At 43.1% G+C, this 25,191-nt stretch overlaps 1 protein-coding gene across 1 annotated transcript in view; it reads right to left on the reverse strand.

Moving 5' to 3' along the window:
* LOC125467317 (cortexin domain-containing 1 protein) overlaps positions 1-19,051 on the reverse strand; it is a 43,781-nt gene extending 24,730 nt beyond the window's left edge. The window contains exons 1-2 of the mRNA XM_048562991.2: positions 18,791-19,051; positions 18,518-18,711 (exon numbers count right to left, since the gene is read on the reverse strand). The gene's annotated coding sequence lies outside the window, so the exon portion shown is untranslated. The remainder of the gene's footprint in view (positions 1-18,517; positions 18,712-18,790) is intronic.
* Positions 19,052-25,191: the final 6,140 nt, after the last annotated feature.

Below are 25,191 nucleotides of genomic sequence, written 5' to 3' on the forward strand. Positions count from 1 at the left end.
GCCGAACATCAAGCCAAATAATATCCATTCTGCTTGCTTTTGATTCAATCCCTCCATTCCTTGCATATTCATGTGCTTATCTAAAAGTCCCTTGAATGCCCCTATTGTATCTGCCTCCACCACTACACCTGGCAGCACCTTCCAGACTCCTACTGCTCTCTGTCTAAAAAGCCTGCCCCTCACATATCCTTTGAATGTTTCCCCTCTACCTTAAGTGCATCCTCCCTAGTTTTAGAAATTCCAACTCTGGGAAAAAGATTCTGACCGTCAGCCCTATCTATGCAGCTCATAATTTTGTAGACTTCTATCAAGTCTCCTGTTAGCCTTCACTGCTCCAGAGAAAACAATCCCATTTTTTCTTGCTTCTCCTTCTAGCTCATGCCCTCTAGTCGAGGCAGCATCCTGATAACACTCTTCTGCACCCTCCCCAAAGCCTCCACATTCTTCCTGTAATGTTGCGGCCAGAATTGAGTACAACACTCTAAGTGTGGCCTAATCAAAGTCTTACAAAGCTGCAACATGACATCCTGATTCTTGTACCCAATTCCTGCCCAATAAAGGCAAGCACACCATACCCTTCTTTACCACCCATCTACTTGCATGGCTACTTTCAGGGACCTATGGACGTGAACCTCAAGAACCCTCTGTACATCAATGCTGTTGAGGGTCCTGCTATTAACTATATATTTTTCCTTAACATTTGATTTCCCAATGTGCAGCATCTCACACTTACATACCAGAGGAGAAAAAGTAAATTAGCAAGCACAGAAAGAGAACTGAGGGAGAGAGAAAGGAACAGTTGGATTCAGAAAGGAGACAAAAGTAAGAAAAATACTCAATTTTTTAAAAATTCCTTTAGTAATAATCCCTTAGCCACTGGAACAAGGTTCCAGTTCCAATTGCTTGCTTTCTGGGCTTTCAGATAAAGTGGTAGTGACAACATAATTCACATTATTAAAAAGGTCCTTACAACTTGAAATAGTAGCCCAAAGTATCTGCAGTCATTAATTCACATTTATGAAACAAATCCAGCAATTTCTTGACACTTTTCAGCAGGTTGATGTTGAGTTACAGTTTTTGTGAGGCCAATGGCAAATCATCCAGTAATTGATGACACTTCACATCTTGCAGGCTATCGTGATAATTGTGTGGGTGCTAAACACTAAAATTTTCCCAAGATATTCTGTGCTCATACCTCTCTGCACTTCTAATTGGATAAGGCAACATCAGCAACTCAGCTCTCAGCCAATGATTTATTTCTGCAGGGAATGGAGGTGATCACTACACATCATACACATTAATATCAGTTATTTAAATAATAAAGGTAGGGTTGTCTATACCACACCACTATGGGAGCTCAAAATTGCATTCAGTCCATCACTTAGGTTTGACACATCCCATTGCAGAAGAAAGAAGCAAAAATATAAAGGATTTGGTACTTGTTAACTTACAGTACATTGTTAAGATGTGGATTGGAATTCCGTATAAGATTTCTACCAAAGACCCCATTCAGATTTGGAATCAGAGAATCCCTACAGAGCAGAAACAAGCCATTTGGCCCATTCAGTCTGCACTGACCCTCCAAACAACATTCCAACTAGACCCACCCACCACCCCTTATCCCACATTAACCATAGCTAATCCACTTAGACTGCACAACCCTGGACCTATGCGACAATTTAACATGGTCAATCCACCTAAACTGCACATCTTTGGACCATGGGAGGAAGCCAGATTTCTCTCTATCCAACGTAACCCCAGTGGTTAAATTGGTGACCAAAGAAATTTAATTATGAATCCTCACTTGAATTTTTTCACAAGTTGATCAGTCTGTATCAGGAATACCCCTTCCCTGGCCAACTAAAGGTAGGGTTGTCTATACCACACCACTATGGGAGCTCAAAATTGCATTCAGTCCATCACTTAGGTTTGACACATCCCATTGCAGAAGAAAGAAGCAAAAATATAAAGGATTTGGTACTTGTTAACTTAGAATCTGGATTTGAATCTGGAGCTTCTGGGCCCGGTATGAGCACTAAATCAAAGTTGTCATAAGCTTACTGGACTAGAAGGCTGCTCTTTCATTAGAGAGAGACGACGAGTGGTAGTTTAACCTGACGGTCACTACACCTCCGGCGAGGAAAGAGATTAAGAAAGAATGTCTTTCATAGTAACCTCAGTCATTGTGAGAAATGAACCACACAGTTGGTGTTACTCTGCATCACAGATCAGGTGTCCAGCCACCTGAGCTAACTGAACCCCACTTCCCCACATGATGCGGAAATTTATCATCAGGTGCCACCTCTACTGTACAACAGGATCATGTTTCAACTAATGTCATACCGAGAAGCACTGGGAGAACCATAAATTGTTCCAAAACCTGGATACATTACAAAGTGACAACAAAATAATTACTCAGGTTTAAACTGGGAGTTTAAATAATAAAAAGTCTGTTTCAGTAATGACAATCATGCATCTACGTTTGTGGTAAAGACCCATCCTGTTCACGATGATCCTGCAGGGAAGGAAATGCACCATCTTTACCCAGTCTGGCCTAAATGTGAGTCCAGACCCACAGCAATTTTTTGGCGTTTAACTGCCCTCTGAATTGACCTCGCATGCTACTGTACTGCAAGAATACCCTTCAGAATAGGTGAATAGTAATAAACCCAGATAGAGCACCTGCTATTGATTTGGGCATTGAAAACAGCAAAGGAAACAGTGACACTATTCAATAAACCCACATCCCTGACATAGGGCAGTTTGTGAGATAGTTGGGAGAGCTGTCTCACAGACTAGGCAAGCAGACGTATTCATACACATCAGACTCCACAATGTTCCAGACTCCTCCATCACTATTTCTCAGTACATCCTGTCTAAGTGGAAGGACAGACCCACCATAATTGGCAGTGCAGTGATATAGAGTCAGGACAGAATTGCTCTGGGAGTCCTCAACGTTGACACTGAACACCATGACATCTCATGGCATCTGGTTAAAAATAGAGAACTCTTGCTCGTTACTACATATACCACCTTCACTCAGCTGATGAATCAATACTTCTCCAAACTGCAAGATAATAAAATGTGAGGCTGGATGAACACAGCAGGCCAAGCAGCATCTCAGGAGCACAAAAGCTGATGTTTCGGGCCTAGACCCTTCATGCATATTAGTTGGAAGAAGCACTGAGTGCACAGAATGTACTCTAGGTGTGGGATTTCATTGTTGAGCACCAAGACCAGCTTGGTATCACTACTCATTGAGCTGACCAAGACTTGAAAGACATTATCTGCCAAACTAGAACATGTAGCAGGTGGTGAGATGTAACTAGAGGGATTAAACTCACTTGCTCCTGTCCTCATCTGTCACCAGTATGCCTGTCCATGACAGTATTGATAGGACTGTCAAAGTCTTTGCAGAAACAAGGTACCATCCCTAGGCCGAACACACCTTCCACTGTGTTATGTCAAACTGGCGCTGTGAAAAATGGGATAGAATCAGAACGCAGCTACCAGATTTAAACTGGGCTTCTGAGGGATGATGAGGGTCAACAGAAACAGCGCAATTGTCTGCAACAACAAACCACTGTATCATCATCATCAAGTAGGGGACTAGTCCTAGTTTACTGAAGACCAAGACAAGCACATTAGATAAAACACCTGCCCTATGTACATGACAGTGACATGCCAGCTTGGTGAAGTTTTAACACAGAACTACCTGTATGCCCAGCAGAAGCAGCATTGGTAGCGATAAGTGATTTCACTACTGATGGATCATATCAAAGCTTTGCAGTCCTTCACAATGGTGATGAACAATTATTTGATTTGATTTAATTTATTGTTGTCACTTGTACCAAGATGAAAAGTGTTGTTTTGCATGTTCTAAAGGCAGATCGTACCATACAAAGTACACCAGGGTAGCAGACCAGAGTGCAGAATATAGCGTTACATCTGCAGAGAAGGAGCTGAGAGAGAGATCAATATTGTTGTTGACAGCTCTGTTCAAAAGTCCGGTAACAGTGGGGAGAAAGTAACTAAGTAGAAAGGGAAGTTTCACAAATATCCCCTTCCTCAATGACAAGAAAGCTCAGTACATCAGTGCCAAAGATGATAAGCCTGATGTATCTGCAACTGTCTTCAGCCAGAAGTGCCAAGAGGAAATTTTGTCTCAGCCTCTTTCTGAGATCCACAGCATGTCTGACTTTAATCAAATAAAAGTATTGCAGATTTTGGAGAACTGAAGCAAATGCAGAAAGTGCCAGAAAAACTCAGCAGGCAGCATTTGTGGAGACAGAAACAAAGGCAATGTTTCAACTCCAATATGACTCTTCTTAGAACTGTAGCTCTGAAGAATGTCTGAGTTCTGAATAAGAGATAAACCAGACTCAAAATGTAATCTCTGTTTCTTCCCCCACAGATGCTGCCAGATCTGCTGTGTTTCTCCAGCATTTTCTCAGTTTGTTTTAACCAATTTGATTTACTACGTGATATCAAGAAATAGCTTAAGATACCGAATACATTAAAAGTTAATGAGAGCATCCTGGTTCTAGCTGCCGAAGGCTTGTGCTTCTGAAGCAGCTCTGTTCCCAGCCAAGCTGTCTCAGTACAGCTACAACACTGCAATCTGCCTGATAATGTGGAATTTTGCCAGATATGTTTGATCTATAAAAAGCAGGACAAATCCAACCTGGCCAATTACTGCCCAATCAATCCTCTCTCAATCATCAGCAGAGGGATGTAAGTGCCTCCAACAGTGCTATCAAGTGGAATTTTCTCAACAGTACCTGCCTATTGACATTCAGTGTAGATCCAGCTCCTGGCCCCAATGCAGTCTTGGTCTAAAAATGGATAGAAGAGTTGAATTCCAGAGGTGAGTGACTGCTCCTTTTATTGAAGCTACATTTGACCAAGAGTGGCAATAAGAAACCCTAGCAAAACTGGAGTCAGTGAGAATAGGGAGAAAGATCTCCACTGGTTGGAATCATACCCAGTTCAAAGGAAGATGGTGCAATAATTTCAGTCCCAAGCCAACACAACAGGAGTTCCTCAAACACAAGCTCAAATATCTTCAGCTGCTTTACCAGTGAAACAAAAGTTCAGATGTTTGCTGATGATTACAAGTTAAGCTTCTTGATACTGAAGCAACCTGTGCCATTAAGCAGCAAGGCCTGGGCCGAAAGGTGACTGTTAGCATTCACACCACACAAATGCCAGGCAATAACCATCTCCAACAAGAGAGAATCTAGTCATGTATCTGACATTCAATGGTAATATCATCACTGAATCCTCCACTATCAAAATCCTAGGGCTACCATTGACCAGGAACTGGAATGGACAACTAGCATAAATAAGCAAGTAAGAAGACAGGGAATTCTGTAGTGAATAACTCATCTTCTAAGTCCTTGTAAACAAATAATAAAAAAAAACTCCAGACCATTCCTTCTTTTAACTGGAGCATTTTATGCAAAGAGTTGGTGCTGTCATGTATAAACTACCTTTTTAAGCTCCCTATGTCATTGCATTTAACTGTTTAAGTGATCAAAGTGCAGATAGTGAAGCTGTCATTGCCACTGAGTAGAATTAAGATGGTGGGAGATTTTATCAGACCATGACCTCATTGACCATCGATTCCTGGGGCTTTCATGGTTGTACTGTATGATCCAGATACACCAATCTGATGGCGTAGGTCTCCTGGAAAATATGGATCTGTTTCACTTCAAACTCAGAATGCTAATGTCATCATTGAAACCTGAAGATTTTACTCTGTGGACTAAAAGTTGATATGATGAAAGTTACTTGGCTCAGTTAGGCTCATATTTTCCAGCAGAAAATGACAAAAACTCTCACTACCGGGGAAAGCTTGGAAATCTAGGGCCAGATGTTCTGAGTAGTGGCAATCTCATGCAGATTGTCACTAGGCTTCATTTTCACACAATGAAAGAACTGCATCTATCTGACAGGAGAACCTGATCAAGGCTCCTTCAGAAATAAGAAGCTGTCCTTCTATTCTGACAGATCAAACAACAACGTAGAACAGGCAGGAGAAGGCAAACCATGCCCCTTTTTCACAGCAGTCAGTTGCCAAATTCTGAAAGTTAAAGTCCCAGCATCATCGACAGCCACTTTGACAGCTGCTGCCCATTAGTAAATACATCAGGTAAGGGTGAGGGTGGGGTGCTGGAGGATAGTGTGTCACATGGGAAAGGTGCCCAGTGGGTAGAATGTCAGGCCATAATATCTCTAGAGAGCCAATTAAGCTTTAGATTGTTTAGGATTAATTGGAGTCATAGTGAGATATCAGATCCAGTGTGTGTGGAGGTATACTGATGGTTCATGAAGGTGTGGGCAGCCAGGTCCTGTGGTGGAGCAGGGGCACTGGATTCAGAGTACAGCAGGGAGATAACAGCAGATATCCATGCATCAACACATTAAACATTCAACAGGAAGCTACCCTATAATTGCCTTGATAAGAAAGTCATTCTTCTGTGAAGAAGTCAGATACTGGATAATCTCCTTCACTGTCTTGACTCAACCTGTACTCTGCCCGCTTCCACCCTTGTTACAAATGCTGTTCATCTACATTTCTTGCAGTTAGAAAGAAAGATAAAATCAGAAACATTAACTCTGCCATGTGGATATTGTTGGTCAGACCAGCATTTGTCACCCATTCCTAATTGCACTAGAATTGAGTGGCTTTCTGGTCATTTAAAGGCTGTTCAGAGTCAGCCATGTCGGTGTGGACTTGGAGTTACATGAAGGCTAGAGGAGGTACGGTCAGCTGATTTTCTTGCCTTGTGAACCAGACTTTTCTGACAATCAGTGGTGGTTACTTGGTTACCAGTAAGCTAACATTTTTAATTCCTAGATGTTTACTGAGTTCAAATCCCATATTTTTCCATGGTGGGAGTTGAACCCACATCTCCTGGGGTCTTAAATTACTAGTCTAGCCAAATTATCAATGAAGCTAGGGATTTGTATTTGAGTCCCATGACTTTCTTCAGAGATAGAGTGGATAGCCAGAGACTTTTTCCCAGGGTGGAAATGGCTATTATGAGGGGACATAATTTTAAGGTGATAAGAGAAAGGTAAAGAGAGATGTCAGAGGTAGGTTCTTCACACAGAGAGTGGTGGGCTTGTAAGATGCACTGCCGGCAGTGGTAGTGGAGTCAGATACTTTAGAGACTTTAAGTGACACTTGGATAGGCACATGGAGGGTATGCAGGGTAGTTTGATCTTAGTAGGATAATAGGTTGGCACAAAATTGTGGGCCAAAGGACCTGTGCTATTCTACACTGTTCTAAAGTCAAACTGTCTTTGGACTATAATAAATCTAACAAAGATGCATCAGTGGTTCCAACAGAATGTTTCTTTTTAATTCTGTTTACAAACATCTACCATCCTAATTTTGTGACAGTAAGTTCACAATTGTCACAACATCCATGCCTGCTTTTATGCTTTGACAAAATATAACAATGTATTTACTTGTTCAGCTCATAATTTAGTGTGCAGCTTGGAAACAACTCCATACCATAACAACTGTTTTCTACAAGATGTTCAATCTTTTGTTCTATTGGCCCTTCTCGGAAACTATATCCGCTAGGCAATATGATTTCTCCTGCCATTTCTTTCTATTGTGATATTTATTCTTCTTACTTTGAAGGCTTTTCATTCTAAAGAATCTAAATGTAGCATTACTTTCTTTGCCAAATAGAATATTCCTTCCTTTTTGGTAATGCTATTTTATTTTCCTTTTTGGTAATGCTGTTTTATTTTCCATGTCTTAAAGGCAATTAAGTTCTGTGACATAACAATACTGTACCTTTGCACTTCTCCCATCTTGTATGGCCAAGATGAAGGTTACCCATGTTTTCATTGGCAAAATAGATTATCTCCTGTCTTTCAGGGTTTAATAAACAATACCTGTTCCTTTCTACAATTTCCCAAATAAAAGCTAGTTCTGTGGCTTTAATAATTTCTTCTCATTGGAACAGATGTTTAAATTAAGAACCTCTCACTCTTCTTGTAGCCTCAAACATATTTGTATAATCATTTTGCTTTTAGACTCTACCTACTTCTGCTTCTGTTTGTCACCTTAATTTGGCTTTGAACATTACCACCTTGATTTTAACAATTTGCCTCCTATAGCCATGTCTTGTGGTCTCTATACAAAATGGTGCAGTGTTTATTGTGGTGTGTATGCACTCCTTTTTAACTTACAGGCTTTCAGATGATTCTATGCTGTCAATCTAAAGCTTCGACTTGCTGCTCAGGGATTTTTAACTTAACTCACAGAGCTCCAAAACCTGTTCATTTCCCAGCTGAACCTCTACTAGGGACTGCTCCTACTGCTCCCACTTCCCAACGAAATCTGTAACGGTCAGGTAGGACTTGTTTTTAGCTTTCACTTCTTATTGACTCTGAAATATGAGGTCTTTAATATTAAATGCTGTTTCTCCCCCCTGTTGATCTTTTCATGAGGTGCTCTGCAGGCTGTTTCATTACTTAGTAACTGCATCCGTTAACTGGGTGCATGGGTAGTTCTGAGAGCCATAAAGTCTGTTAAGTTGTAAATGTCCTAAATATTATTGCTTCTAGGTCCACTGGAATTCAGTGCTCTTATGTGTATTGGAATTCTCACTGTTGTTACCTTGTTGTACGACACAGCTCAATCAAATTCTCATCCTCAAATATCAATCTCTGGCAGTTTGTGATTGGGGTAGTTTGCTGCCACAAAATGAATCTTAATGAGAAGACGCTTTTGAATTCAGCACAATGTAGCTTTTTTTCGCAAGGGAGCAATCAGGTACAAATCATATTAATAAGATTGAGATTGCTACTGAGGCTATCACAAGACCAAGGATATAGGTCTTCACTCCGCATTATTCTATGCAATTTTTCAGTATTACCACCCAAGATATTATGGCACGGTGGCTCAGTGATTAGCACTGCAGCCGCACAGCACCAGGGACCCAGGTTCAATTCCAGCCTCGGGCAACTGTCTGTGCGGAGTTTGCACATTCTCCCCATGTCTGCGTGGGTTTCCTCTGGGTGCTCTGGTTTCCTCCCACAGTCCAAAGATATGCAGGCTAGGTGGATCGGCCATGCTAAATTGCCTATAGTGTTCAGGGGCGTGTGGGTTATAGGGGGATGGGTTTGGGTGGGAGGCTCGAAAGGGCGGTGTGGATTTGTTGGACCGAAAGGCCTGTTTCCACACTGTAGGGTATCTAATCTAATCTAATCAGATTGGGAGTAGTTTAATGCTTTCTCCAACATTAGGCCTTTCAGAGCCTTTATGTTATTTACATTTACTGTAGAAGAATTAATCAATTAATAATTAGGAATTATAAGAAAAGTTTTTCCTTCTGTTTATTCAGGCCTGAGGTGATGTAAGATGTAGTGGAATGGCTGCAGTTTAGAACATAGAACATAGAACAATACAGCGCAGAACAGGCCCTTTGGCCCTCGATGTTGCGCCGACCTGTGAACTAATCTAAGCCCCTCCCCCTACACTATCCCATCATCATCCATCTACTTATCCAAAGAAAGTTTCCAAGGAAAGTGTCCAAGTTTAAATAGAGATTTCAGTGTAACTACGGCCTTACTTCTTATGGCCTGCCCGATCACTCATTTTTGGTATCTTGGCACCTTTATTTTCCCAAACCGTTTCACTAATCATTCCCCTGTGCCCTCGTGCTTATCATTACTGCTCAGATGCCTCTATGAACTACCTGCTAAACTCCTTCTCTATTCCATTCCCCTCTGCTCTCATGTTACTTCATGCCTAAACCTGAGGCCAATCTCACATTCACAATTCCCAGCAGCAGGGGTTGAAAGATCAGAGCCCGACTGTTTTCAATTCAATTTCTTTCTTGTTTCTTCAAAGGCACGTTGTTTCTTTTCAAAATTCAATTCGCTTTCTTTAGAAAAAAGAAATTAAATTAGAATCAGAAATAACCAGTCAGTATTTTTGCATTATTCACTATGTCTCCTCCTGACTCACAGGCAATAGAAATGAGAATCCTTGGCCAAGAAATTCAGGAACATTTGTTATGATTCATAACTCAATATATTGAAATAATTTTTCCAAAGTTAAACTTTCATTAAAGAGCTCCCTATACAATTTGAATCTAGTTGATGCTACATATTATTGACAATCTAAGTGAACAGACTCTCATGATTTTGCATAATTTCAAACCACTTCACAGTCAAGTGAAGCATTTTTGAAGTATGCTTACTGTCACAATGTAGGGAAACATAACAGTTAGCAAGCGCACAGCAAGATCCCACAAGCAGCAAAGCAATTCCAGATTCAACCATGCAAATGACTGCACCTCCTGTTGTGCAGCATGCCCTGCAAACTGTGCTACTGGATCAAGTGGTTTGCAAGTATTCTTCTATTTGAGTCATTGGAAGTTATATTTCTGTCAACATCCTGCACAAGTTACAATCGGAGATATCCTGCATGATTCATCCATTCAATTGAGCCAAGTTTAACAGCCCAGGCCTAACTGTTCCTGTTTCTAAATTGCACCATCTCTCGATCCCTTATGTGTTACTTCACAGATTTTGGCGCCAAATACTTCAAGGTGACTTGTAAAAAAATGTCAAATGATTCATATTTTTCCAGAAATGCCTGTTTTTGTGGCACCTGATTCACATTTTATGCAAAGCTGCTTCACTGGCCATTTCAATTGGTTATTTGTGTAAGTTGTATGCAATTCTTGTCATTGTTCATCTCAGGCATGAGGAATCAGAGGTTTTATTTGTCCGTAAAGTGAAATATACTACATAGCAAAACACTGACTATAGGTTAATGCCCAGAAAATAATATCAATGTACTCAGAAAACATTGAGAAACATCTTCCCAGAAGTAAGGATTGGAAATTCTGATATCTGGGAGTATTTTGGGAGGCCAGCACACCAGCTCACTGGGGGACAGGGAGGGGTACGATGTGAGTGAGGGGGGCAAGGTGGGGCCTGGCAGGACTTGCCCACAATATCACCAATGCAGTTCAACAGGAAGGGCGCGGTAACTGGAGAGAAATGGTGGTACTAAGGCTGCAGAGACTGCCATGGGCTACAGTGCATCTGAATCTTCATAGTCCCTACTGCCGACACACCCCCCCCCCCCCCCCCCCCCCCCCCACTCCGGGAAGCAGCAGGGAGGTATCTTCATTGTAGCATATGGCCTTCTGTTGCAGTGGGGCTGGTGATGGCAGCAAAACACCTGCAGTTGGAGAAACATGGGCCTTACTTGGGCCAAAGATAGAAGGAACTGCCCATCTGAAGAATCTGAGATAACACGGTGTGAAGCTGGATGAACACAGCAGGCCAAGCAGCATCAGAGGAGCAGGAAAGTTCAATGTTTTGGGTCGAGACCCTTCTTCAGAAATGGGAGAGGGGAAGGGTAGTCTGAAATAAATAGGGAGAGAGGGGGAGGCGCATCGAAGATGGATAAAGGAGAAGATAGGGTGAGAGGAAACAGACAGATCAAAGAGGCAGGGTTAGGGTCAGTGAAGGTGAGTGTAGGTGGGGAGTTAGTGAGGGGATACGTCAGTCCAGGGAGGACGGACAGGTCAAGGAGGCAGGATGAGGTTAGTGGGTGGGAGATGGGTGCGGGACTCGAGGTGGGAGGAATGGTTAGGGAGGCGGGGGCCAGCTGGGCTGGTTTTGGGATGTGGTCAGGGGAAGGGAGATTTTGAAGCCTGTGAGGTCCACCTACATTCACCTTCACTGGCTCTAACCTCGTCTCTTTGACCTGTCTGTCTCCTGAAACGTCAAAACTTTCCTGCTCCTCTGATGCTGCGTGGCCTGCTGTGTTCATCCAGCTTCACACTGTGTTCCTTTCCTTGGGCCCCTCAGTTTTCAAAATGGCTGCCTGCCTCAATGCAGTATGTAGCTGAGCCACTGTTATTCCAGCCACCGGACAACTTTCCCAGCAGTGGGAGAATATCAGGGAGCAGCCTCCCTGGAATTTTACCGGAACCCCTCATCTCCTAACCCATTAACTGCTGCTCATAAAACATCAACAGTTTGTTTCATCCAAACAAAATCACAAATAGTGAAGTTTATACTCCTGGTCATTCAGATTTGGCAGATGGATTCACTGATAAAGTACCATTTCTGATCTATCTCCAGAATCCATGTGGCTCAGTGGTTAGCACTGCTGCCTTCCAGCACCAAGGGCCTAAGCTCGATTCCACCTTTGAGTGATTGTCTGCGTGGAGCTTGCACAGAGTCGGACTTGTGCTGACTCTGTACTCATAACTGCAGAATGAAGTTCTAGGCCTTAGCTACAGAAACTTTAAATCTGTGCAGCATTACGGGTGAGAGAAAATCTTGCCTTTATATGGCACCTTTGATGACTATCTAACATGACAAAGTCCTTTACAGCCAATGAACTACTCATGAAGAGTAGTCACAGTTGTAATGTAGATGGAAGGAAAGGAGCAGTGGAATCCAAAAGAAAGATAAGAAATGAATAATGTAATGGTATTTTTTCAAAACATTTACAGTCTCCCAAAATGGCTTTGTGAGCCAATCTCAACAAGAAGGGTCCAGGTCCAAATCCTGATTGAGCAGATTGCACCGAGAGCAGTAACATGCATACACTCACCCTGACTGACTGATGGAAAAGAACACTAGCAAGTGTACTTTACACTTTCTTGTTAACTACCAGCAGCCATGAGTCTGAGGGTCAGGATGGGATAGCGTAAGCTGGCTCCCTTTGTTCAATGGGTTGTTCATATGATGCACCAACACCCGGGTAAGGCAGCAGAGGAATGTACAGCCAGATCATAGAGAGTCAGTATTTTCAGAAATGGCAGAAATCAAGCAAATAAACTGTGAAACAAAAACAAAATCACTCAAACATGAATTTGTTGAGGCTCACAGAGTAGAAAGAGAGCATTTGACCATTATGCCTCTTCGCACCTTTTGAAAGAGCTATCCAATTAGCTTAGTCCCTCTGTTTACTTCCACCAGTCTGAAAATACTTCATTTTCATATACACATTCAATGTCCTTTTAAAAGTTATAAATGAATCTGTCTCTCCCACCTTTTCATTCTGCACATTCTAGATCATAATAATTCACCATGCAAAAACAAACGTTCTTTCCTTTCCTGGTTCTTTTACCAATAATGTTAATTCTGCACCAGAGATTACTGATCCTCCTACCAGTTGGAACAATTTCTTCCTATTTTCTCTGTTGGAATAAAGTAAGCTGAAATTCCTAGATGGGAAGGCATTTTGAAGGAGCTGTGCTCAGCGACTGGAATTAGATAAGATTTGAAGGTTGTGATGTCTCCTTAATCACAGGTCATGTCCTTTATAGGCTGTCAAACACTATGCTGAGTTAGAGCTTTTTAAACAGTAGCAGTACAGTACTTTCTGAAGTGTTGCGATGGCTCTGCCCTCAACCTGTCTGAGCATTAATTGAAATTGTGACCATTTGCCTGTTCACAGATTTGCTTCAGTACATGAATAATAGCTGCTTATCTCCAACACTGAGATTGCACCTACTTGTTTCTCAGGCCCTTATTGGGTAGTAGCCTCAGCTGGAACTTTGAAAGTCTTCCCAAAATGAACTGCAGGCATTGTGTTGAACAGATGTTGGTGGAAAATTTCAGCACGGAATAATTTGTTAACTCTCAGTTTCTCTCAGCCGGTAGTACCCATTAGCAATAGTTCGTCATCCTGAATGTTTTTATTTAAATTGGGAATGTTTTTCGACCAGAGCTAATGCAATAAATATTGATTTCCCTCCTCAGTCACAAAATTACATTTAGTAACAGCCAAGTGCACTTTAATACATGTTGAAATTCCCTGATAGTTTGTCATCTTCAGAAGAAGGAATTAAAATAGAAACAGACTGTGTGGCCCAACCAGCTCATCTACCTTCTAATGTACTGCTGGTCTCCAAGATACTCCCAACAACCTTCAATAGCATACTTTTTAAACTAATTTCCTTTGAAAAGAAGTTGTACTAGACTGTCTCAACAAAATAACTTATTCAGAGTTCAACATTCTAATCCATCCATAACCTTGAAGCCATGAACTTCTTAAATCCCTCTTACAATTGTTATATTTTTAAGCATAGCCACTGAGTTTTAAAAAGTTAAGAAATGCACCTACAAAGCTGAATTGAAGCATCAGCTACATCACAAAGGTGGAACCCTTGACGTTTGTGGGTTCAAGTCCCATCCCAGAGCCTTAACTATATAAGCCAAATCATTCATGGTGCAGCACTAATTGAGCGCTGCATAACCAGAAGAGCTGTCTTGCTGATGATAACAGCCCATCTGCCCATTTAATTAGGTATAAAAAGATCCAAAAGCACTGCTTAAAGAAGAGCGGGGTAGTTTCATCTGTGTGCAGATATCCTTCAATGAACATCACCAAAACTGGTTAACTAGTCATGTATTTCATATGCTGCTTGTGGAGCCTTCATGTGCACATGAAGCAGCTGTATCATCTACACTTACAACAATGACTGTGCAGTATAACTTTAGAGTACAAAGGCACTTTAAAAAAATGTGGGTGGCACGATATAAATGCAGATCCTTTCTAATATAAATGTACATCCAATGCTTCACTGTCAATGCAAACAGATTGCTCCCAACTTTCCAACAAATAGAGAAATGTTGATCTGGAAAATTTATCTCAATTTTATATTTTGTCCTCAAAGTCTTGAAAGGTTGGCTGCAAAACTACATTTCTCAACTTACACTTATAAAAGGGAGGTTATGGCCGAGTGGTATTATCACTAGACTATTAATCAGAAGTCCTGGCAATGTTCTGGGGACCTGGGTTCAAATCCTGCCTTGGCAGATGGTGGAATTAGGAGTCTAATGGCGACTATGAAAAACCATTGGTGATTGTTGGGGAAAGCCTATCTGGTTCACAAATATCCTTTAAGGAAGGAAACTGCAATCCTTCCCAGGATTTGCCTACATGTGACTCCAGACCCCCAGCAAAGTGGTTGACACTTAACAGCCTTCTGGGCAATTAGGAGTAGACAATAAATGCTGGCCTAGCCAGTGACACTCACATCCTGCAAACAATTTTTTAAAAAAATCTCTAAATATCCTTTAGTTTCAGCCAATGTGCTTGGCCCTGATATTTATAGATTATTACCATAAGCTATTCACAAAAACAGAGACTTATATAAACACATAGCACATCATTCAGCATTTAAAGAGGACAAACAAGCTGAGATTTTTGGAATGGATCTTTCATCAGAACTGGAGAAGGTTAGAGATGATCAGCATTTAAACAGGAACAGAATGGAAAGCAGGAGACGGCTAAATGATACTGACAATAGAAAATACAAGAAATATCATGCAATAAATTATTTCATTTAAGAGATAGGGAGCAGGCTTAAACAGCTGAGTTAATGCTGGACTTTGTTGAAAGAACACAGTCTGTTTAATAGGTGGCCTGGTGGCTCAGTGGTTGGTACTGCGGCCTCACAGTGCCAAGAACCTGGGTTCAATTTCAGTCTTGGGTGACTGTCTGTGTGGAGTTTGCATATTCTCCCTGTATCTGTGCAGGTTTCAACCAGGTACTCTGGTTTCCTTCCACAGTCCAAAGATATGCAGGGTTGGTGGATTGCTAAGTTGCCCCATGGTGTCTAGGGTGTGCAAGATAGGTGGATTAGCCCTGGGAAATGTGCAGTGAGGCAGAGTGGGGGGAGAGTTTGGTAGATAATGGATGCCAAGTTGATGGGCTGAATGGCCTCTTTTCACACTGTAGGGATTCTATGATTCAATATTAACAAAGGTAGAATTAGGAATGAGACAGGTCAGGACTTTGAAAAGATATTTCATGGAGTAACATATAGCAATCATGCAAGCACACAGTGCAAAAGTCCTGAATAGATCCATTGACTGAGCCATCTCTACTTTTCTGTTGAAGAAAATTCCACAGACTAATGATCCTGCTTCTTACTTGGATCCATCCATTGAGTTCCCTATATCAGTTAGATGGATCAACAGGGTAAGGAGTTAACAAAGATAAGCTTTCATGTAATTCATGTAAATCAAGCATTCCTGCAATTCTATCGGAGGAACCAGAACAGAATTTTGTTTTTTCTGGCAATAACATTGCTCACATTTTTCACCCAACCAAAAGGTTGTGATCGTGAGCCACATCTTGGAATATTTGGTGGCATATTCCTTATGGGTTGAAACGGAACAAGGCCAGGTGATACTGCCCTTGACTCTCTAGTATCCTGGTCAGAAAACAGGGCCAACTCAGAAAGCATTAGCTTAAACTTCAGCCTGAGAATTGCGCATGGAAGGAGAGCGGGATTGTAAAAAAAAGAATTTATTTTGTGACAATCTTGCTAAAATGTAATCATAAATTTGTAATAAAATGTTCCAAAAATTAATAACATTAAACAAAAATAATAGTCCATTCAACGACAAATGCCGGTATCATTTTCTGAAGTCTAACAAGATCCTTCACACTCCTTCACACTGGTTTGAGTAGCTAGAAATCATGTGCAGGACAGACTTCAATATTTACCGTCTTCAGGAATAGCCAAGAGTTTTTCTGCAACCTTTCCAAATCCCTGGCAAAGCCCCCAACTGGCTGAGGGAGTATAGACCCAGGCAGGAAATGCCCATGACCTCCCACTTAACCCACAGGCAGACTGAGGGCACCACGACACTCTCAGGAAGCAAGAAGTGGCTTTTAGGAGGTTCAAACCAGACCAGTAACTGGTTGTGAGTTCCTGGTGCAAAACATCCCCTTTCACAGCAGTGACTAAGTATTTAGACTATGTGATTCTGTGAAAACCTCAACAGTTTACATGATCCCTCAGTTTCTATTTTCTAATCAGAAATGAATGCGCATTTAATATAGATTAAATTGAAAAAGGAAACACGCTTTTTGTTGTGTGTCTAAAGGTCTCTAATGAGCTGTGCATTGACCCAATGGAGAACAATGTCTAAAATCCACGGTAAATGTCTCATTTACTTTCATCCTAAAGTGCATTTTGTAAACCACAACATCTACCAAGCAGCCAATTCATAAATATTACCTGTTTAAGGACCAATTACTCAGTGGCCCTGTAACCCTCTGCTAAATTAAAACCAATGTCGAGATCATGTCAAAGATAGCATTGTGTGCTCAGTGTGTCTGATGAAATCAGAGATGGGGAAAATAGGATTCATGTCCACTTATATCTTTATCGCCTTCACACACAAACCCTCAGGTCTAGGGGAACAGCAGGAACGGAATTTTATAACATAAATCAATCCTCCAAGACACTGAGGCATTTCAGCTTGCAGAAGGTCTAAACCTAGAACTCTTTCCTTTCTAATTCTTTACTAAATGACGCATGTCGGCATGGTCTATTGCATTTTTCAGGATCTAACAAACTGACGAGCAGGCAGAAGCAACTGGCTGCTGCTTCACACATACACACTGAAAGACATAGGCCGATAGACAGACAGACAGACAGACACACACACACACACACACACGCACAAGTACACACAGAGAGACAAAGACAGACAGACAGACATACACACACGTACACACAGAGAGACAGACAGACACATACGCACACATGTGGACAGAGACATATACAGACAGACATAGACATGTACGCACGCACATACACACAGGGAAACATACACAGACAGACATATGCACACACATGCACATAGACAGACATAGACAGACAAACATACACACATGCATACACACAGACAGCCAGACATATACACGCACACATACACACAGAGACATACAAAGGCAGACATGTACACACATACACACAGAGACATACACAGGCATACACACACAGACATATATATATATATACATGGACACAAAGCGAAACAGACACAGACAGACATATACACTCAGAAATAGACAGATACACATACATACAGGGACACAAATTCGCACAGATATATACACAGAGACACGTTCAGACAGACGCAGTGACACATCGACACACAAACGTTCAGATTCTCACACAGACACACTCAGAGATGCATTCACACTCAAACTCACAGACACACACACTCAGATACACACTCAGACACACATACACAGGCGCACCCTGAGATTCAAACCAAGATCCACCGCCAATTCTTACAAAAAGATGAATCATTTGCAGCAGAGAGCGGCGGATTCAGTGCTCAAACCGCAGGCTTACTGGACAACTTTCAAACTGGAGAACGAGCCAGTGTTTTTTTCCCCAGAAACTAATGACTGCGGTATCTCCAAACACATCAGGACACTTTGGTGATGTATCCAAGTATTCATCATACATACATCCCGGACCCTATCTCCAGAAAAACCTGACTAAAAAAGACATTTACAGAATAATAAAACCGGCTGACCTATCTGTGCAAAGTTTCTCTGTAACTGAAAAGAGCAGTCTTTATTTGCAGAAACGGTGTCATTCGTTTTCAAACACGGCCAGCAGAATGGGGTAACAGTCACGGAGATTAAGTCCTCCGCTGCTCGGTAAACTCAGTTAAAACCTGGTTTGTCACTTACTGTATTAGCTGCTGGGTGCACTCCGCAGTGACCGCCGCTCCCAGCCCCACATGCCGAGGCCGTTCACTCATTCAGCACCTGCTAGCTCACTGCTGCTGCTGCCGCCTGCGGCTCCACTCTGAGCTCTCCATAGCTCCCGGTGCTGGGAAACACTGGATAGTCTTCCGGTCAGACAATATCCTTTTCAACAGTTTCTGCAATTAAAACAAAGACAGAAAGGAATGGTGTTTGAACAGCATCGACACCAGAGAGTTAACATGATAGCTTTCTTACCATCTGTAAACTGTCCACAGTCTGAGGGGCCGCTGGTGTTAGATGATTGCAGAGATGTGCAATTTCTGGATGGGCTACAGGGAGAAGGCATTGGCAACTGGCCAAGCCATCAGTGTCGACTTTTCCGGGAGCCCCGAGTGACTGGTGTCAGTTTGGAATGCTGCGGGGATCCACTGATCGGCTGGCTCTACCTGCGATTGGTCACAAAGATACGCTGCTCTTTCTCCCTGACCATTCACCATGGACCGAGAGGGGCCTGAGGTGGGGTTTGTCAGCCTCACGGTGGGAAGTGGGCACAGCTTGCATTTGTCATAATGGTATCAATGTGGACTTCACTAGCTTCAAAATCTCCCCTCCCCCCACAAAGGTTGCAGGAACAGCAACTCATATTCCGCTTGGGAACCCTGCAGCCCAATGGTATCAATGTGGACTTCACCAGCTTCAAAATCTCCCCTTCCCCCACCGCATCCCAAAACCAGCCCAGTTCGTCCCCTCCCCCAACTGCACCACACAACCAGCCCAGCTCTTCCCCTCCGCCCACTGCATCCCAAAACCAGCCCAGCCTGTCTCTGCCTCCCTAACCTGTTCTTCCTCTCACCCATCCCTTCCTCCCACCCCAAGCTGCACCTCCATCTCCTACCTACTAACATCATCCCACCTCCTTGAACTGTCCGTCTTCCCTGGACTGACCTATCCCCTCCCTACCTCCCCACCTATACTCTCCTCTCCACCTATCTTCTTTTCTCTCCATCTTCGGTCCGCCTCCCCCTCTGTCCCTATTTATTCCAGAACCCTCACCTCATCCCCCTCTCTGATGAAGGGTCTAGGCCCGAAACATCAGCTTTTGTGCTCCTGAGATGCTGCTTGGCCTGCTGTGTTCATCCAGCTTCACATTTTATTATATTTGTCATAGAAGCTCGCATTATCCGAATAGAGCTAATGCACGTTGTCAGTAACTGCAAATACCGCTCATACAGCCCAGTGTCCCCATAACACAGAGCTTACTGCCCAGTCTCCCCATAATAGAGCTTACTGCTCAGTATCCCTATTACACAGACTATACTGTCCAGTGTCCCTATAATACAGTGTTCCCTGCTCAAGGTCCCTATAACAGATCCCATACCGCCCAGTGTCTCTTTAACACAGCCCATACTGCCCAGAGTCCCCATAACACAGCCCATACTCCCCACTGTCCCCATTACACAGACCATATTATCCAGTGTCCCCATTACACAGATCATACAGCCCAGTGTCCCAATAATGCAGAACATACTGCCCAGTGCCTCCATTACACAGACCATACTGACCACTGTCTCCATTACATGGAGCAGACTGCTGTGTCCCCATAACACAGACCATGCTGCCCAGTATCCCTGTTCTCCCAACAGTCAAGGGAATGGAATAATGTTCCTTTGCAACATACAACATTCCCTGACAGCAGTGTGGGGGGAACAGTGAGTGATAATGCTGCTCCCAGTGTTAAAGTAACTCTCTATTTACTGCGCCCAACTACTGGTCCTTCTCCAGGTAAAATTGGCCACTTTCACGTGAGGGCTGGTGTTATTAGGAGGGCGGAGTGGTGCTCATTCAGCCCAGCTACATCTCATCTTTCATCACCAACACTCATGACAGTAACACCATTCTTTTACTCACCCTCACTGATTCCCGAATTCACTCACCCTCACTGAATCTCCAATTCACTCATGCTCACTGATTCCCCAATTCACTCACCCTCACTGATTCCCCAATTCACTCACCCTCACTCTCTCAAATTCACTCATCCTCAATCATTCCCCAATTCATTCATAAGGTCATGGATTCATACAGCAGGGAAACAAGCCATTTAGTTCAACTTGTCCATGCTGACCAGGCATCCCAATCTGTTCTCGTGCCATTCACTCACTCTCACATATTCTCCAACTCATTACACTCATTGATTTTCCAACAATGGACAGTGGAAGATCCTCTGTATTCAGTGATACACACACAGACCTGTTACTTACAAAAGATACTGTAACAAGAATGTCCAAGATGTCTTTCAGCCAATATCCAGGTTAGACTGTATGTGGAGCAGACACAGCCTACTTTTTTGCCTCTTTAATTGGTGGATAATGCAGTGACCTTAGAAATTGCTCTGAGCAGCTGAAAGAACCAGCCCTCATTACACAGGGAGACTTGACGAGTTTGAGTTATGAAAACTATGGCAGTGTACACAGAGGCCACTTAATCAAACAGATTAGACAGTGTTCTGCCAATTGTGTTTCAGCCTAACAGATTCAGGATAACTGAAGACATGTGTTTAATCTCTGCAAAAGAGGTAATAGAATAGGTCTGATGTTAAGCACAGCCCGTGGCTTGATAGGATAGATTTGAGTGATTCTTTTACCCTGGCGAGGGAATTCAGAACACAGAGTCAAGAGTCTCAGAATAAACAGTCAGCCTTTTTGGATTGAGAGGAGATGAAATTTATTCGCTTAGGTTCTGAGCTTTTGGAATTCTTTACTTACCAGGGCTATGGATGATTAGCAGTTGATTAAATTTAAGACAAAAATGTTGGACTGAATTTTCCGTTGTGTCAATTTTTGCGAGCTTCAGTGAGGGTTTGTCTCTGTGATCTGTAGCAAAGTTTCTCTCACTGTTCTCCCAATCTCACCTCATTAGTTCTGCACCATACGCTCTGGCTCCTCTCTCTTCCTATCTTCCTTCTCACCAGAGGCAGAACCATCACCAATAATGGAACCTCCTGGAATTCTCAGTGCTGCTGGAAAAGTTTTTAAAAGCCAGTCATGCAACAGATTAAGTGTTGCCAGCCAGGAGTACCCCTTCGTACATATAATGGGAGGGAAAGCAAAAAGAAATGTTTCTCAGGTAATTAGCTGGCACGCCAACACTTCATTACAAATACAACTGCACGTTCATAAAAATGATACTGTTTAGGAAACAGGGTGGGTTAATTGTCTTTAGAGCTTCATCCATCTTATAATCTGTATAAGGAAGAGCTACTCTTTCTCCCATGCGCACTGTAGCCATGACATTGTTCAATATGGGACTATCATGTATTGAAAGTGTTCAGACTGTTGTAAATTTTCACTGTTATTTAGCAACAGCAAAAGCAAAGACAAACAAACAAAACAAAATCTCTATTTACTTCTGGGAAGAGACTGTGACTGCTTACTGTTTGAGCAGCAACAAATTTAAATCCATAGTGATTGTTGCACACGCTCATACATATTGTCAATGAAGTCCTGCCTGGTTCATTGTTCCTTGCATTGCATCGCTCAATTACGTTGAAGGTGATGTTCCTCCACTCGACCTCTTCATCTTCCTTCTCGGAGACTGCTGCTGCTCACCCAGCTCTTCAGAGCTCATCCCATCCTCCTCTTTCTCTGCTCCAGTTGTGCTAGGAATATGCAGAACTGTCCCTTTGAACTGTACTGCAAAATGCCTCTTCCCAAGACTGATTCAAGCATAGAAACCTCACTCTCAGCAGGCCGATCATCTACTGCATGATCTCCATTGGCTTCAGTCAGGGAGTTGCGAAAGAAAGTCATCAGCCAATGGTTGCAGAGGGTAGCCTTTGGCTCCCAGTAACCATACTTGTAAGGCATCCAGCCCTTCAAAAGAAGCTGGAACATGAGAGTGCTCAAGGCGATAGTCATCATGGCAACTTTCAAGGTACCTGGCACAGACTTATAAGATATGATATCGACAGCCACTGATGACTTGTACATTGATGGGTTGAAATCCTTTTCAGTTCATTAAACATATGTTACGATATGGTGCTCTCATTGCAAAGTGTGTACAAGTTTATGCCACCTGGGGAACCAGTGATGTTGGCAAAGTCACTGCCCAGGTTGCAGCACTGATTTCATCGCAGGGAAATGAAATGAAACAACATGATCTGGTGCAAATTGGATCAATAACAGCCCTGATAATTTTGAAGGTTGAAGGTTGTGAGATCTCATATTGATGCCCATTGGACCCTTGGAAGCAGCCAATTGTATAAAGGTTTAGTGTGCTGTACCCTTGACAGCCACCCTGATAGGATGGCCAACCCCCACTTCAAATTGCAAGTGCCAGTCCAGCAGGTGGCATAGTCTGTGAAAGTGTCCCAGGGGCACTCTTAGTCAGTGGTGAGACTGTGCCTAAATCGCCTGGAGGAAATGGCACTGCAGACATTACACACTAGGCCTCCTGCACCTCCTCCACATCCTGAGGGGACATTCAGCTGCAACCTCTCCAAGTGAAGGCTGCATGGAATCTGCTGGACATTGCTGTTGGTCCCAGCCTTGCTGGCATATCTGTTTCTTGCCCATTTTTCAGCACCTTTGTTGCATTGCAGCAACAGTGACAGTGACCATTGCTGAGGCTAGATGCTGTGACCTAAGCCTGTGGAATTTGCTACCACAGAAATCTCAAAATATTGTAGGAAGGAATTGGATACAGCAATTCTGGCTGAAGATATCAAACAACATGGGGAGGCACAGCAGCTCAGTGGTTAACATTGCTGCCCCAGTGCCAGGGTCTTGAGTTTGATTCCAATCTCAAGCGATTGGCTGTGTGGAATTTGCACATGCTTCCTGTGCATGTGTGGGTTTCCTACCACAGTCCAAAGATGTGCATTTTAAGTGGATTGACCATGTTAAATTGTTCACAATGTCCGGAGATGTGCAGGCTAGATGGGTTAGCTATGGGAAATGCAGGGTTGCAGAGATAGGATTGGAGTGTCTATCGGGTGAGATAGTCGCCAGGTAAGTGCAGACTTGATGGGCCAAATGACTCCTTTGTGCTCTGCAATGATTCTATGACTCAGACATTGATTAAGCCACTATTAGAATATTGTGTGCAATTCTTGCCTCCCAGCTATAGGAAGGATATAGTGAAATTTGAAAGGGTTCAGAAAAGATTTACAAGGATGTTGCCAGAGTTGGAGGGTCTGGGCTATAAGGTGAGGCTGAATAGGCCAGGGCTATTTTCCCTAGAACGTTAGAGGCTGAGAGAGCGACCTTATAGAAGCTTATTAAATCATGAGGGGCATGGATAGGGTAAATAGACAAGGAGTGGGGGAGCCCAAAACTAGAGGGGCATAGTTTTAAGGTGAGAGAGTAAAGATTTAAAAGGGACCGAATGGGCAACTTTTTCATTCAGAGGGTGTTGCATACATGGAACGAGCTGCCAGAGGAAGTGGTGGAGGCTGGTACAATTACAACATTTAAAAGACACCTGGATGAGTACCTGAATAGGAAGGGTTTAGATGGATATGGGCCAAATGCTGGCAAATGGGACTAGATATACTTAAGATATTTGATTGGCATGGAAGAGTTGGTCTGAAGGACCTGTTTCCGTGCTGTACATCTCCACAAATCTATCAGTCTATGACATGAGGGAAAAGCAGGAACAGATTTTACTGAGCTGGATGATCAGAAACAATCATATTGGTTGGTGGAGCAGGCTTGTCAAGCTGAATGGCCTATTCCTGCTCCTATTTTCTATCTTTCAATTGATCTGCCTGGTAAATATTAAAAATAGTACAAGTCAATATTTTTGTTAGTCATAAAAGCCGGTGTAGCACATTCCTCAATATAGTGGGACATGGAGCACTCTTACAAGGAGGACCGTGCAGGGTATCTATGTGGACATTTGGCATAAGGACCACATTCTAATGAATATCACATACGTTATGCTGTGTAATTAGTGCAGGAACTTATAAATGCAATTTGACGTATTCCTCCCAACCACCCTCCTGCAAAAATTCCATCCCTTATTCCCAATTCCTCCGCCTCCGCCGCATCTGCTCCCACGATGAGGCATTCCACTCCCGCACATCCCAGATGTCCAAGTTCTTCAAGGACCGCAATGTTCCACCCACAGTGGTCGAGAACACCCTTGACCGCGTCTCCCGCATCTCCCGCTACACATTCCTCACACCCTGCCCCTGCCACAACCGCCCAAAGAGGATCCCCCTCGTTCTCACACACCACCCCACCAACCTCCGGATACAATGCATCATCCTCCGACACTTCCGCCATCTACAATCCGAACCCACCACCCAAGACATTTTTCCATCCCCACCCTTGTCTGCTTTCCGAAGAGACCATTCTCTCGGTGATTCCCTTGTCCACACCACACTGCCGTCCAACCCCACCACACCCGCCACCTTCCCCTGCAACCGCAGGAAATGCTACACTTGCCCCCACACCTCCTCCCTTAGCCCTCTCCCAGGCCCCAAGATGACTTTCCATATTAAGCAGAGGTTCACCTGCACATCTGCCAATGTGGTATACTGCATCCATTGTACCCGGTGTGGCTTCCTCTACATTGGGGAAACCAAGCGGAGGCTTGGGGACCGCTTTGCAGAGCACCTCCGCTCGGTTCTCAATAAACAACTGCACCTCCCAGTC

Source organism: Stegostoma tigrinum, chromosome 33 (assembly GCF_030684315.1).
Source record: "Stegostoma tigrinum isolate sSteTig4 chromosome 33, sSteTig4.hap1, whole genome shotgun sequence".
In the NCBI taxonomy this organism is placed as follows: domain Eukaryota; kingdom Metazoa; phylum Chordata; class Chondrichthyes; order Orectolobiformes; family Stegostomatidae; genus Stegostoma; species Stegostoma tigrinum.